The sequence below is a fragment of the Puma concolor genome, chromosome D1, assembly GCF_028749965.1.
Source record: "Puma concolor isolate L17-30 chromosome D1, mPumCon1.1.hap2, whole genome shotgun sequence".
Taxonomy (NCBI): Eukaryota; Metazoa; Chordata; class Mammalia; order Carnivora; family Felidae; genus Puma; species Puma concolor.
The window spans coordinates 73,055,026-73,069,334 of NC_141676.1; the positions used below are offsets into that span (position 1 = coordinate 73,055,026).

General features: G+C 39.4%; 1 long non-coding RNA gene across 1 annotated transcript in view; it reads right to left on the reverse strand.

The window, feature by feature from the left end:
- The window catches only part of LOC147576806 (uncharacterized), an 859,087-nt gene that overhangs the window by 686,053 nt on the left and 158,725 nt on the right, over positions 1 to 14,309 (reverse strand). The window lies entirely within an intron of this gene.

A 14,309-nucleotide genomic window follows, 5' to 3' on the forward strand; every position in this document is an offset into this window, starting at 1 on the left:
CCATAAGCTTGGCGTATGATTGCCAACATATATCTTGGGGGGTGGGTGGTGATGGGGAGAGATAAATGAAGTTTCCAAAGGAATTTTTACATGTTAAAGTAGACTTCCAAGATTGTAGCAGTTGGGATAATGTTAAGCTAAGACTGCCTTTTGCCCTGAGCAAAGTGTCATTGTCCAGGCAGCTGAGGTCCCAAAGGAAGCTCACTCTCAAGGACTTGTCAATGAGCTGTAAGTTGTAAGGAAATTTAATTTTTCATTTGCCTTTGTTTCACACATCATTCTCCCCTGCACAATTTTGACCCTTAAATCTTCAAGGTTGCTGAGGGTGGAAGGTCTCTTTTTATGTAACTTCTTCCTGGTGATGAGGAGCATAGAGATGTCCCTAATTATGGGTCAACATTTGTCAGTGGGGGCTTATACATGTAAGAGTTATGAAAGGCAGAAGCAGTTGAATCCCAGGGAGACTGAATGTATGTATCTTCCCGAGTAGAAAGCATTCTCTGTCAGTTTGAAGTTATGGCAGTGAAGGAGTCTCGGCACCAAGGGAGAGACATAGGAGAAAACAGCAAAACATAATTAGAATAAGAAAAAGAGAAGCCCAGATACAAGTCCTTTGATAGTTGACAAAAATCCTCTTCCAGTCCAGGAGTTTAAAAAATCAATAAAGGAAAGAGAGGGGTGGTTTAGAGCTCTGATTTGAGTATTCATGTTGGGTAGAAACCCAGAATTATTTCTGTGGTTGTCTGGAATGTACACACAGCATTCTGTGTTTATGAGGGCAAGTTCCACCTTATGCTGAAGCTAAAGCATCTAATGCCATTCCATTTTGTAAAACTGCTTATGCATTTGTGTTACTTAGTGTTTATTAGGGAGATGTTATTTTGAGTGTCATCTAGGCCTTTAATTGTGTACGAATGAAGAGCTTCCTGTGCCAAACAACATCCTCTAATCTCGGGGCGCCTGGGTGGCGCAGTCAGTTAAGCGTCCGACTTCAGCCAGGTCACGATCTCGCGGTCCGTGAGTTCGAGCCCCGCGTCGGGCTCTGGGCTGATGGCTCAGAGCCTGGAGCCTGTTTCCGATTCTGTGTCTCTCTCTCTCTCTGCCCCTCCCCCGTTCATGCTCTGTCTCTCTCTGTCCCAAAAATAAATAAACGTTGAAAAAAAAAAATTAAAAAAAAAAAAAAAAAAAAGAAAATGACCAGCCTATGTTTGACAATAATGTGATTTGGTGTCTGATAATAAGCTTAATCTCATTAACTGAGTCCTTCAATTCCCTGACGCCCTTGCTGAACTTCCTGTGCACTTGACTTATCCATAGCTGAGATAAATGTTTACTGCTTCATGTAAATGTGTATATGTCAATGATCTCCAATGTTTCTTTTAATTCTGAAGCTTCCAGTTGTCTAAATGTTTAGATTTAGTACATATTATTGAACTGTTTTTTTTTTTTTTCATTTTTGAGACAGACAGAAGCAGCCTGAGTGGGGGAGAGCCAGAGAGAGGGAGGGAGAGAGAGAGAGAGAGAGAGAGAGAGAGAGAGAGAGAGAGAGAATCCTAAGTAGGCTTCGCACTGTCAGCACAGTGCCCAATACAGGGCTTGAAATCCCGAAACCATGAGATCATGACCTGAGCCCAAACCAAGAGTTGGACTCTTAACTGACTGAGCCACCCAGGCACCCCTGAATTGGATTTTTTTTTTATTGTATATTGTCCCTCCAAACACACTGGAACTTTTCACTTAAATTTTTGTTTGAGAACAAACCAAGGTTTCTTTCACTGAGTGTTTTCTATTATTTCATTTTTTATTTTTTTATGATGATTTATCTTTGAGAAAGAGAGACAGAGTACAAGCAGGGGAGGGGCAGAGAGAGAGGGAGATGGAGAATATGAAGCAGGCTTCAGGTTCTGAGCTGTCAGCACAGAGCCCAACACAGGGCTCAAACTCACGAACCATGAGATCATGGCCTGAGCCAAAGTCAGATGTTCAACTGACTGAATCACCCAGGCACCCCTCTATTATTTAATTTTCAAACTTCTTGTCATTATTTACTAGTGTCTCTTCTAAATAATAGCCCCCATTTATCCTCTTTTTGTCTAAGATGAAATATGTATTTCATAACTGGTAAACTGAATCCATTGATGTTAATTCCAATTAACATAAGCCTTTTCAGATTGCCTTCCCTCACTTAGTAATCTGCGTTTAAAGTCTCTGTCTACTGCCTGCTTGGCAGCACATTTCATCTACTGTTAAATAATAATGCTAATCCATTCGTGGTAGTCATTGATTTTAGGTGTGAAATCACAGGAAAGTATTTGAAGATATTTTCAGAGAACAGCTTTATTGTGTTAATCTAATCATTAGGGACAGACTTCTGAGGACATCACAAAGAAATCCAGTGTCTTAGGGCTTTCCAAAGAAATGGGTGTGGGAATATGTATTAAAAAAAAAGATTGTAATCACTAGAAAGTTTACCAAAAAGTCATTCTTAAAAGAAACACTTTTCCAATTTTAATGGCCTTTTCAGATTCTTCAGATCAGGGTACTGTGAATCACAACAGCCTGTTGTCCTTCAGGGAGGCACAGCCTAAAGTGGCAAGACATGTGATGCCAACAAGGTTATTTCTTTTATTTTATTTTATTTTATTTTATTTTATTTTATTTTATTTTATTTTATTTTACTTTATTTTATTTTATTTATTTTTGCTTTAAATATTTATTTTTGCTTCAAATATTTATTTATTTTTGAGAAAGAAAGAGAGAGAGAGCATGAGCGAGTGGGGGAGGGGTTGGAAGAGAGGGGGGCAGATGATCCAAAGTGGGCTGCACAATGACAGCAGTGAGCCCAATGCAGGGCTCAAACTCTCCATCATGAGATCATGACCTGAGCCAAAGTCGGATGCTCAACTGACTGAGCCACCCAAGCACACCTATTTTATTTTCAAGGTTATTTATTTGCTTTGAGAGAGAGAGAGAGAGCAGGGGAGGGGCAGAGGTTGAAAGAGAGAGAGAGAGAGAGAAAGAGAGAGAGAGAGAGAGAGAGAGAGGATCCCAAGGAGGCTCCACACTTTCAGCACAGAGCCTGACTTGGGGCTCAATCTCATTACCTGTGAGATCATGACCTGAGCCAAAATCAAGAGTCAAATGCTTAACCAACTGAGCCACTCAGGAGCCCCAAAAGGGTCCTTTTAGAACAAAGTTTGCTGCAATAATTTTCAAAGCCCGTCTGGCAAGCACCAAAGTTAAATAAATAATAAAAATTTACTCACAACCACTTACAAATGTTCTGTCATCTAGAATCAGTGTCTGCTGCACATCTCCAGCATATTAAAAGCTTGCCTAAATGCCACTGGTTTAATTAATATTTTGAACAGAATTATTTGTGTTTTACTAATTCCAAGCACTGATTTTCATAGCCTTTGCTTACTGTTTGCCATATGCTCCATTTCTTACCCTATGTTCTACTTGCACTCTAGATTGTGAGATTTGGGAAGTGGACTATCCAGGCATTTTTGGTTTGTTTGTTTGATTGATTGATTTTTTTTTATATTCCCTGAAAAATACCCTTCTCTCAATCACAAAATGTCATTTATCGTGGCATGTCTTGTTCTCTCCAATTTACTACCTACAAATGAAGTTTTAAAAGCCTTCTAAAAAAAATGCTAAGAGATCACACAGTTTCTACTGAAGGCCATGCTTTGAAGGAAACACACATGAGATTTCCTGATTTATTTATTTATTTTTACTCTGGACTATTTCATACTATTGAACTTTATCTACTTTCAAATAACTTGTTTCTTGAATCTCACTCATATGTGGAATTTAAGAAACAAAACAAACAAGCAAAGGGAGAAAAGAAAAGAGACAGAGAGAGAGGCAAACAAGAAACAGACTCTTCAGTATAGAAAATAAACTGATGGTTACCAGAGAGGGGGTGGGTGGAGGACGGGTCAAATTGGTGAATTTCTGGTTCTCCGATAAATTTATGTTGACATTTTAAGAAATGCAGAATTTCTTTTCCAAGGGTGCTGCATAGAAGCCATCCTGCACCCCTCCTAAGGCACTGGGGCCACATAGGCAAAAGGGCCTACATTTCCCTCCTCTCTCTTCTCCCCAACATAGACTTCAAGAAGCCACAGCAACAGATCCCCAGCCTGAACTTCCATCCCTGTGCTTTCCGAGGTATACTCTAAAAGCATATTATTAATGAATATTGGCCTAAGTTAGAGGTTCTCAGACATCAATTACATTAAATCAGCACCAACACCAGCATCTTCCAACTTGTTAGACAGGCAAACTCTCCAGCCACACCCCAGACCTACTGAATCAAGAATCTCTGTGATGGAGGCCCAGAAGTCTGTGTTCTAACAAGCCCTGCAGGTGATTCTGATCCACCTCCTAGGTTAAAGCAGTCTTGATGGTAATTGCCGAGAAGGGTTCTTGCTCAGAAAGGAAACAGCACATATGAGAAGGGAAGCTTCTCTTGCCCTCTCCCACCCAAATCCTCCTCTTCCTGAACCTGGACAGTTTAGGTAGAGATACAGAACATCGGTTCTGGGTGGTGGGGGCAGACAGGAACAGGCAAGGGAGCTTCCCAGAGAAGACCGACAAGAAGGTGAGAAAAGTTGAGTTGTGTAACACAAGATTACCTTGCTTCTGGTTACTATTTGCTTGTCTTTCTGTGTAGTTTTCCTGAAGCCTTTAATCAAACTTCTAGCCTCATCTCCATCCCCTGTTTGAAAAGAAATGGGACCAACTTCAATAAGCATATTAGTGTGGAACACACACACCCATGGCCACCTCAGTGGTGACAGTGGTGATCCCGAACGCCTTCAAAGAATAGAACCAGAGAACTACCTTCTGCACCTGGAGACCTGCCTCCAGAACACCTTGCCAGGTTCTGAGTTTCATTTCTGCTAATGAAGGAGGCTTCATATTAGTCCCGCAAAGGTCTATGAATACTGTAGAGATAGCGGTCTACCTTCTGTCTCCTAACACAACTGTGCACACATATTTTTGCTACTTGCAAAAAGTTCATAAAACATGCAACAAGAGGAAATCACATTAAATCACAGTAACCTATAATACAGAAAGTTTTTAATAATTTTGTTAATATTTGGAAGTAATTTTTTAAATTTTGTGATCCATTGAGAGGAAATGTTATTAAGGAAATTAACCAAAAAATTGGGATTGGTTGGTAAGATTGTTTTTATATATATTGAGAGAGGGACTGAGGGGCACAGAGAGTGAGAGAATATCCCCATGCTGTGAAATCGGTTGCACTTTTTTGCTAGCCTCCTTGGGAAAATGCAGAATGACAAAAATTTCTAGGGGATAAATAATGTTTTGAAATATATTTCACTATTCCCTAATCACAGCAATGTGTATTTCCTCTTGAAAAAGTCTGAGAGTGAGTGTGTGAGTGTGCGCATGCATGTGAGGAGAGAGAACAAAGACAGATATTCCCATCCCTCCCAAAAGATTTGTAATTTTTGAGGAGTTCTTGAACCTGGAGAAAAAAAGCGAGAAAAAGGCCATGTTTTTCAAGGCTGAATGAGATCCAGGGTTCTCTCTTTCTTACCTTTCATCATTGTGAGAAGCTGATTTGAAGTAAAGGCTGGGCTAAGCAGAAGTGAATATTGAAGAAAACTGTCCCTTAGTGGCTTTAAGAGGAACAGTACAGATGGTTATTTTGACTGTTACCTTTCACAGCTTTGGTTTATATAAATCAGTTGCTATAAGGGAGGCAATTCATCCCATTTCCTTTTGTTGCCGTTCCCTCCCTGCTTTTGAGAGGCTACTACTTCTCTCTGAGGGACAGAGGAGAGAAGTTCCCTCCCTAGAACCTTTGACCCTAGGAGGTTGCTTAAATGCCTATTTTCAGGAAAACTAAGATGGAGCCTGAGAGTGTATGATTAGTACTCCACTTAGGAATATTACACTCATGCTGTGGGGGCCGCATCTCCCAGAAAACGAGGAAGGGGGGGCAGGAACCTATGAGGAGCTCTGTTCTGTATGTCAGGTGCTTGCTCTCAAAGCTGGAACAGGGACTAATCTACATCCAGACCTCCCTAATCTAGGGAGCTATATTCCAAGGCACCTGACGAGCTATGGCTTCATTAAACAATGGGAACATTGAGTCCTGGATGTGTGCTTAACTGGGTGCTTGGTGATAAAGAGGATCCCAGGACTCATGAACTCACTTCTCCATGCTTTACGATGCCTAGAGTCCTCAGACAGCCCCATTAATTTTCCTGTCCTTCTGTGGCTCCACTATGAACCTGACAGGAGTACCTGATCTCAACTATATCTAAAGGCAGCTGACACCCTCTGTGACTCTTTTTAAAGGAGCCACAGGAAAGCTCCAGAGCATGAGGGAGCAATTATGGATTCATTCTAGGGGTTGTAGGAGCCCAAGGTAGCATTGTGCCCCAACCCACACGTTGAGAGGTAAATGAAAGCGGTCACACTGTCTAAACCCCAGCTTTCAGATTGTGAGTTTGTTAGCTGAGACCTTTGCCCATTCTCTGCTGTGATTTTTGCCAGGTTGGGGTGCTGCAGGTAGTGACACTTGAGACGTGTTACTATTGTGGGACATGACCATGGTGGTGGGGGGGGGGTGTCTTGGAACCCTGAGTGTGAGAAACGTATGAAATCTCCACCCTGGATTACATCCAATGTGTCTGTTTTCCAACATCAGTTTTCCCTTACCAATTTTAAAGTTAAAAAACCTTATAGGGTTTTTCCTGGCCCTTTCACTTATTACTGTCTCAAACGCGGATTTTCTCTCAATCTTATGCTAGATTTTTATTGTTCCCTACTTAAGTCTCTACTTTTCCTCTCATCCCTCTCTTTTTGCCCTTCTCTCAGATGCTCCCTCTCTCTTTTGTTGTCATCCTGTTCATGTAGTTAACAACAGTGCTAGTGAACACCTGTGCAAGGCCCTGGTCCAGTTTCTCCCCCAAGACAGACACTTTGTTTTGCAAACAAGGTAACTGAGGGGTCTCCAGGTGTCTGGGCTGGTAAGCAGTGGGTCTGGGACTCAAACTCATTAGCTGGGTCTCAGGAACTGCACTCTCCATGACGGCACTATATTACTCTCAACTGTCTTGTCCCCTTTGGGTCTTAATGAACAGCAGAAGCTTTGTGCCAATTCTATGAAATAGAATTTTATACCACCTGAGAGTAATTTTGAAATATACATGAAATGTTGTCTGTTGCTTCCTCTATCAGCATGTCATATCGTCTACAACTTGGCCACTGTTCCCCAAGGATTGTCTTCCTCCTGGATTCATGTGTACGTTCAGTTAAAGTAAGGGAAGTTTACTTTGTGTAGGTGCTGTTTGAACCTCTTTTTTTCTCTCTAGCTGCCCACAGTGTCACTGGAAGCCTTTTTGGCTCGAACTCCATTTCTCCTTGGCATTGCTTTCCCTAAGTTCCTTGCTAGTCCTGATGCTTCTCTTGTCCCACACTCAGTTTTTTTTATTTACCTGGACATTACTTTCCTCTTCTTCTCTTCCTGTTAACACAATCCCACATACCTCCTGTCTTATTAGACATGATCTCCTTACATGTTTGTGGGATCAATCAGAACAGAAGAAACTTCATTCTAGTTATTTGCTTTTTTTTTAAGTTTATTTATTTTGAGAGAGAAAGAGAATGGGGTGGGGGCAGAGGGAGGGAGAGAGAATCTCAAGCGGGTTCCATGTTGTCAGCACAGATACTGATGCAGGGCTCAATTTCATGAACCGTGAGATCATGACCCAAGCTGAAATCAAAAGTCAGATGCTTAATACCCAGACACCCCACACTCTAGCTATTTTGAAATGAAGTCATGCCATAGGAATAGGACTGAACATTTTGAGAACCCTCACCTTTTGCCTTGTCCTCCTCCCTTTAAGATCTTACTTTTTTTTTTTATGTTTTTATTTATTTTTGAGTGAGAGCAAGACAAAGTGCAAGCAGGGGAGGGACAGAGAGAGAGAGAGAGAGAGAGACAAAGAATCTGAAGCAGCCTCCAGGCTCCAGGCTGTCAGCACAGAGCCTGATGTGGGGCTTGAACTCATGAACCACGAGATCATGACCTGAGCCAAAGTTGGACGCTTAACCGACTGAGCCACCCAGGCACCCCAGGATCTTACATTTTTATTGCTAGGTCTCACGCAAGAACAGCAGTTCCCATTTCTTACTATGGGATATTTAGATGATCAACTCATCTCATGTCATGAATGTGAAGAGCAAGAACAGAGCCCTGGAATGTGGGTAGAGACACTCCAGACATTTACACCGGGATCTGGACTGAAGGAGAAGGACTTCAGTGTGATTCTATCAGGCATCATGGTTCAGTAGAACAAGAGGAGAGGTGAATATAGGGACACAGCCAGTGGACCGTGGCAAGGACAGGGTCTTCTCTTTTAGAACAAACTCTTAATGTAGACACTAGATGTTAGCAAATAAATGACATGTCTCTGAGCTAGCATCAAAAACCTTCATGATACAGGAGAGCTGGAGGTCACAGGAACTAACCTGATTGTCCCTTCAGTGTATGGGTGGCACAGGGACCATGAGAATAGAACACCACTGTCTGAGGGTGGGGCCAAATTTCTCTCTCTTCAGTCCACACTCACTGGTAAGGTCCAGAGTCCAGTAGTGTGATTTTTCCTCCATATCCTTGGCAGTGCCTGGCATGGGTCTGTTTTGTTGTTTTGGTTTGACTTTAATGTTAGCTATTCCCCTGGGTGTGTAGTTGGATCTCATTGTGGTTTTCATTTGCATTTCCTTAATATGATGTTTAGCTAATGTAAACTAGATGTAAATTAGATGTAAACTAAGTTTAGCATCCTTTTCTAGGCTTATCTGCCTATTGTGTATTTTCTGGGGTGAAGTGTCTGTTGAATCTTTTGCCTACATTTTAATTGGTTTGTTGCCAGATTATTCAGGTTTGAAATTTTTTAACAGATTTTTGGACAGAAATCCTTTATCAGGTATATAATTTACAAATATTTATTTTTATGGAACATGATGTTGGTGTTGTAGCTAAGAAATCTTTGTGTAAATCAGAGTCACAAGGATTTTTAATCCACATCTTCTAAAAATGTTTAAAATAATTTTACATTTTACATCTCTGATTCATTTTGAATTAATTTTTACATAAGAGGTAAACTCAGTTGGAAGTTAAGTTTTTCTTGTATTTGCATGCTCCATTATTCCAACATCATTTGTTGCAAAAACCTATCTCCATTGAGTTGATTTTACACCCTTGTTTGAAAGTCAACCATCCATATTTGTGTGAGTCTATGGACTACAGTTTATGGACTCTATTCTGTTCCATTGATCTATGTGTGTGTCTCTTTACTAACACTACATTTTCTTGATTATCATAGCTTTATAGTCAGTTTTAAAATTAGAAAGTATGAAAAAAATAAAATTAGAAAGTATGGTTCTAACTTTATTCTTTTTTTTTCAAAAATTATTATTGTTTTTAGTTACTTGGCCTTTCCACATAAATTTTAATAGCAGCTTATCTAAACTACAAACATCCTACTGAGACTTTTGTAGGAATTGTCATATCTATTGATCAAATTGAAAGGAATTGACATGTTTCCTATGTTGAGTCTTCCAACTACACGCCCCCTCCCAAAAAAAAAGAAAAAAAAGATCTCTCTCTCCATTTATTTTGGTCTTCTTTGATTTCTTTCATTAGGACTTTATAGATTACACCATACAGATTTCGTATGTTTTGATAAATTTGCCTACATTTTTTTTCTTTCTCTTTTTCTTTCTTTCTTCTCCTTTAACATAGTGCAAATGGTTACCTTTACTTTGGCTTTCAAATAATACACTGATGGCATATGGAAATGTGTTTTTGTTGTTGTTGTTGTTGTTTGTTGTTATTGTTGTTGTTATTGTTTCTTTTATATAAACTTTCTATTTTGGACTTGAAGAAAAATTACATGGATACTTCTGAGAGCTCTTGTACACCCCTGAATTTGTTTTCTAGGGCTGGCATAGCAAAATATCACAAACTGAGGGGCTTAGAGCAAGAGAATCATATCGTCTTACACTTCTGGAGCAACTGAAATCAAGGTGTTCACAGGACCAAGCTACCTCTGAAACCTATAGGGAACAATTATTGGTTGCATCCTCCTATCTTCTGCTGTTGGCTGGCAATCTTTGGCATTCTGGTGTGTAGATCCTTGCCTCAATCCTTGGTCTTCACATGGCTGACCTCCCCCTGTGCATGCTTGTCCCTGTATCACATTTTACCTTTTTGTAAGGCCAGTATAATGTGGGGTGAGGACTTACCCTAATGACCTCTCTTTAACTTGATTTTCTCTGTAAAGACCCTATTTCCAAACGATCACATTCTGAGGTACTGAGGAATGGGATTTCAACATTTCTTCTTTAGAGGAGACACTTCAACCCAGAACAACTCGGCACCCAGTTGTCCCCATTGTTAGTGTTTTACATTGGCATGGTGCACGTGACAAAACTAAGAAAAAACTGACGCTAGTACATTACTATCAATTATACTCCAGGCTTTATTTAGCTTTCATCAATTTCCCCATTAATATGCTTTATTTATTTTAGGATCCAATCCAGAGTACCATACCAAACTGAGATGTTAGGTCTCTCTATTGTCTTCTGATCTGTGGCATTTACTCAGTTTTTCCTTGTTTTGTTTTTTGTTTTGTTTTGCTTTTAAGTTTATTTATTTATTTTGAGGGGGCAGGGAGAGAGAATCCCAAGCAGCCTCTGTGTCATCAACATAGAGCCAACACAGGGCTCAATCTCACTAACCTTGAGATTATAAACTGAGCCAAATCAAGAGTCAGATGCTTAACCTACTCAGTCCCATCTTTCCTTGTTTTTAATGATCTTGACAATTTTGAGGTATGATGGCCAGGTGTACTATAAGAGTGTCCTCACATTGGGGTTTGTCTGAGTTTTTATTTCATGATTAGGCTGTGGTTATGGGTTTGGGGAAAGAATACCACAGAGTTTAAGTTCCTTTTCATCTCATCATATAATGCTCTATATGGTATCAACAGGCTTTTATCATTGATGAGTTAACTTTCATCACTTGGTGAAGGTAATTTTTACTTACTGTAGAGTTATTTTTTCTCTTCCCCTACTCTATTCTTTGTAAGTAAATCACAGAGGGGAGGAAGGGAGGAAGGGAGGAGAGGAGGAGGGGAGGGAGAACTGCCAAATTGTCTTCCAAAGTAACTGGTACTGTTCATTCTCAACAGCACTAAATGGGAGTTCCTGTCACTCTGCACTGTCACAAGCATTTGGTGTTATCAGTTTTATTTTATTTTATTTTATTTTAGCCATTGTACTAGATACATAATAATATGTAATTATGGTTTTAATTCCAATGTCTCTGATTATTACTGATTCAGAATATTTACATATGCCTATGTGCCATCCAGATATCTGCTTTGGTGAAATGTTTGTATCTTTTGCCCATTTTAAAAATTGGGTTAGTTACTTTCTTATTTTTGAGCTTTAAATGTTTTTTGTGTGTATCTCCTGAATACAAATATTTTATCAGTTGTTTGCAAATACTTTCTCACAGGATGTGTCTTGGTTTATATTCTTACAATGATATCTTTCAGAAAGCAAAAGTTCTTATTTTGTATAAAGTCAGATTTAACAATTTCCTTTCATGAAGTGAGCTTTTTTTTTTTTAAAGAGAGGTGACTTTATTTATTTATTTATACATGTTTGTTTATTTTGAGAGAGAAAGAGCATGAGCAGGGGAAGGACAGAGGGAGACAGAGAATCCCAAAGCAGCCTCCACACTGTCAGTGCGGAGTCCAACACAGGGCTCAGTCCCACAAACTGAACCCAGAGATCATGACCTGAGCCAAAATCAAGAGTCAGGCGTTTAACCGACTGAGCCATCCAGGTGCCCCAGAGCTTTCGGTGTTTTATCTAAAGTTGTTCTTTCTCCATCGAAGTGCCTTTATACTTTTGTGACAAATCAGCTGACCCTCCTGGGCAGGTCTCTGTTCCACCTTCTCTCTGGTTCTGATGATCCCTATGCCTATCTTTTTGTCAATACCACATTGTTATTGTCCTTGTCCTGACTACTGAGCAATTCTAGTGCTTCTTGAAATCTAATCATGTATTTGGATATTTTTATTTTTAAGATTGTTTCAAGCTATTCTATTGCTTTGGTGTACTATAATACACTTGATTTTTAAAAACTATTAAAATAAATTTTTCAATAATATACTTTAGAGCCAGCTTATTTATAACTACAAAAAATTTTCTAGGATTTTGTTAAAGCTTACACTGAATTTATAGATCAAATTGAGAGAATTGTCATAACTGTATAGGTTGTCCATTCTATGAACATAGTTTATTTTTCCATTTATTTGGATCTTATTCCTTTCATCATTGCTTTATAGATTTCACTGTACTGATCTGCATATGTTTTAAGTTTATACCTAGTTAATGTATTTTCTTAAAAGTTAACAATGTTGTTTTTCTCTGACTTATTTCTCTTAGCATAATACTCTCTAGCTCCATCCATGGTGTTGCAAATGATGATTTCATTCTTTTTTAGTGCTTGGGTAATATTCCGTTGTGTGTGTGTGTGTGTGTGTGTGTGTGTGTGTGTGTGTCTGTGTGTTTATACATATATATGTATACACACCACATTTTCTTTATCTGTTCATCAGTCAATGGACTTTTGGGCTCTTTTCATAATTTGACTATTGTTGACAATGCTGCTATAAATATCAGGGTGAATTTATCCCTTCAAATCTGTAGTTTTGTATCTTTTGAATAAATACCTAGTAGTGCAATTGCTGGATCATAAGGTAGTTCTATTTTTAACTTTTTGAGGAACCTCTATACTGTTTTCTGAAGTGGCTGCACCAGTTGGCATTCCCACCAACAGTGCAAGAGGGTTCCCCTTTCCCCACATCCTCACCAACACTTACTGTTTCTTGTGTTTTTAATTTTAGCTATTCTTGGGGCGCCTGGGTGGCTCAGTTGGTTAAGCGTCCGACTTCGGCTCAGGTCATGATCTCGCCATTCATGAGTTCAAGCCCCGCGATGGGCTCTTTGCTGACAGCTCAGAACCTGGAGCCTGTTTCAGATTCTGTGTTTCCCTCTCTCTCTCTGTCCCTCCCCTGTTCATGCTCTGTCTCTCTCTGTCTCAAAAATAAATAAACGTTTAAAAAAAATTTAAAAAAAATCTTAGCTATTCTGACAGGTGTGAGGTGACATCTCATTGTAGTTTTGATTTGCATTTCCCTGATGATGAGTGATGTTGAGCATTTTTTCATGTGTCTGTTGGCCATCTGTATGGCTTCTTTGGGAAAATGTCTATTCATAATTCAGATGTCTTCTGCCCATTTTTTAATTCTTTGTGTTTTTGTTTTGTTTTGTTTTGTTTTTTGGTTGTTGAGTTGTATAAGTTCTTTATATATTTTGGATACTAATCCTTTATCAGATATGTCATTTCCAAATATCTTGTCCCATTCTGTAGGTTGCCTTTTAGTTTTGTTGATTGTTTCCTTTGCTGTGCAGAAGCTTGTTATTTTGATGAAGTCCCAGTAGTTTATTTTTTCTTTTGTTTTCCTTGCCTGAGGAGGCATATCTTGTAAGAACTTGTTGCAGCCGATGTCAAAGAGGTTACTTCCTGTGTTATCCTCTAGGATTTTAATGGTTTCATGTCTCACATTCAGGTCTTTAATTCATCTTGAATATATTTTTGTGTATGGTGTATAGCATATGATTTCACTCATATGTAGGATTTAAGAAACAAAACAAAGGAGGGGCGCCTGGGTGGCGCACTCGGTTAAGCGTCCGACTTCAGCCAGGTCACGATCTCGCGGTCCGTGAGTTCGAGCCCCGCGTCGGGCTCTGGGCTGATGGCTCAGAGCCTGGAGCCTGTCTCCGATTCTGTGTCTCCCTCTCTCTCTGCCCCTCCCCCGTTCATGCTCTGTCTCTCTCTGTCCCAAAAATAAATAAACGTTGAAAAAAAAAATTTTTAAATTAAAAAAAAAAAAGAAAACAAAGGAGCATAGGGGGGAAAAAAAGAGAGAGACAGACAGAGAGGCAAACCAGAAAACAGACTCTTAATTATAGAGAACAAACTGATGGTTATCAGAGGGGAGGTGGTTGGGAGATACATTAAATAGGTGATGGTGATTAAGGATTGCACTTATTTCAATGACCACTGAGTATTTTATAGAAGTGTTGAATCACTAAATTGTACATCTGAAACCAATACTACATTGTATGTTAACTAACTGGAAAAAAACGTTAATTTTATTGGGACATATTTGACA